The sequence below is a fragment of the Bos indicus genome, chromosome 14, assembly GCF_029378745.1.
Source record: "Bos indicus isolate NIAB-ARS_2022 breed Sahiwal x Tharparkar chromosome 14, NIAB-ARS_B.indTharparkar_mat_pri_1.0, whole genome shotgun sequence".
NCBI lineage: Eukaryota > Metazoa > Chordata > Mammalia > Artiodactyla > Bovidae > Bos > Bos indicus.
The window spans coordinates 24,585,560-24,587,839 of record NC_091773.1 but is presented as its reverse complement, the minus strand read 5'-3'; the positions used below and the strand labels follow the sequence as shown (position 1 = coordinate 24,587,839).

General features: G+C 43.0%; 1 non-coding gene across 1 annotated transcript; it reads right to left on the bottom strand.

Moving 5' to 3' along the window:
- Positions 1-1,286: 1,286 nt before the first annotated feature.
- Positions 1,287-1,359, bottom strand: TRNAG-UCC (transfer RNA glycine (anticodon UCC)). The gene has a single exon. It is a non-coding gene; the product is annotated as a tRNA-Gly (tRNA).
- Between the last annotated feature and the right edge of the window lie 921 nt (positions 1,360-2,280).

Below are 2,280 nucleotides of genomic sequence, written 5' to 3'. Positions count from 1 at the left end.
TCCCACTGAGCCACCAGGGGAGATCCTCATATAGGTGAGCTACCGCAGAAAAGAAAAGGTGTGAATGAATTCTCATCAGGTCCTGTAGAAACCGCAGTCAGATTCCACTTAAATATAAAAATCACGTTTCTAACAATTCAAGTAATCGAAACTAGAAATATGTGGCTTTGGGGGTGGTGAATTTCCTGTTCTGGAAGTGTTTGTGCAGAGGCCCAGGATGGCTGGAAGATGGAAGTTACAGATGGAACCCCTGCCTTGGGTGGAAATTGGATTAGACAACGATGAAGGCCCCTTGCAACTTCAAAACTCTCCTCCTCTGTGACCTCTCCAGGTACTGGAGGTGACCCTGAAGACCTGGTGACCCAGCGCACAGAGAGCACCTACTATCCGAAGCACCGGAGAGCAGCTGTTTTCAATTTCCACTGTTGACAGACCAAGAGGAAATGGCCTTTGGTTGCTGCAGTGGAAATGTCGGAGGAGCGGAAACGTGAACCCTGAGAGTCTGACGCAACAGAGGAATTGGGGAGGTTTTTGAGAAAGATCGACATTGTCTTTCTGGAATACTTTAGGCATTAGACACCTAGAGGCTATGTACCAAGATCCTTCCCCATTGCACATAGAATGTGAAACAGTGGGAAGAAGATGGGACGAATTGAAAGTAGCACTGAAACATATAGATTACCATATGTAAGATAGCCAGTGGAAATTTGCTGCATGACCCAGGGAGTTCAAATCCGGTGGTCTGTGATAACCTCTAGAGGTGGGGTGAAGTGGGAGGTGTGAGGAAGGTTCAAGAGGGAGGGGACACATGTATACTTATGGCTGGCTCATGTTGATGTATGGCAGAAACCGATAAAATATTGTAAAGCAAGTATCCTCAAAGTAAAAAGAAATAAATTTTAAAAATCTGAAGCAAAATTCAATTCTGATGTTGAAATTATTTTAATAGCCAGTTTTATTGAGAGTAAAAAATTCCAGAAATTAATATACATATTCATGTACTTCATATCATTCAATTCAATTGGTACATTTGCTTATCATAAAGGGAAGTTGTAGGAAGTAACCTACTCTCTGGTCAAAGCATCTTTTTATTAGAATTATAACAAAATTCCTAGTTTCAATGTATTTATTGCTAATAGGTACCACAGCTAGTAAGCTGGAAAATGCAGAATGTCATGTAAAAAAATGAAAACATACAAGCATTCTTTTTTCTTTTAAAGAGTTACTAGGTTTTTCTTTTCTTTTTTAATATTTTTGGCTGTGCCGTGTGGCACGTGGGATCCTATTTCCCTGACCAGGTCTCGAACCCGTGCCCCCTGCAGTGGAAGTGCAGAGCCCTGACCACTGAACCACCAGGGAAGTCCTACAAGCATTCTGAATTGCTGGTTAACTTCTGGTCAAGGAACCATTTTCATGTTTACACTTTGAGGGTCAACAATTCCAGTCCTCTGGTCATTCAGTCAAATGTTAATTTAGTTACTCCTATGAAAGGACTTTTCAGATGGAGTTAAGGTTACTAATCAGCTAACCTTAAAATAGGGAGATTATCTGGGTTTATGGGTTTGGACTAAGTGTAATCCCATGAAATCTTAAATGACAAAGAGGAAGGCAGAGGGTCAGAGTTGAGGGCAGGGGGCAGATGAGAGAGATTCCAAGTGGGTGAGGGACCTTTGAGGGCTTTCAGATGGAGGAAGGGGGCTGTGAGCTTCAGAGTGTGGGGAGGCCCCTAGACACCCACAGACCTCAGTGCTACAGCCAACACCCGAGTGAGCCTGGGAGCAGATTTATCTCTTGAACCTCTGAAAAGTAACACAGCCCCTGGACACCTTGACTTCTGCTCTGTGAAACCTGGAGCTGAGACACCAACTAAGCCCACTGGGCCTTGTGACCTACCCACAGAGAGATGATAAATGTGTATCCTTTAAATTCGGGTGATTTGTTCAGACAGCAAGAGAAAACTAAGATAAAGAATTGCATAGAAATTTAACAACATTTCAACCCTGTAAATAAGAACCAAGACACAAAAAGGAAAAAAAAATGAAAAGAAAAGAAACTAAGAATATTACTTTTTTTCTGAGAACACATATCCACAGCCACCTGGAGTGGCAACTTTTCTGTCGGGACTACAGTAAACCAGAAATCTGGTTCAGTCCCTAGATTTCCCTGGTGGCTCAGACAGTAAGGAATCTGCCTGCAACTTGGGAGACCTGGGTTAGGTCCCTGGGTTGGGTAGATCCCCAGGAGAAGGAAATGGCTACCCACTCCAGTTTTCTTGCCTGG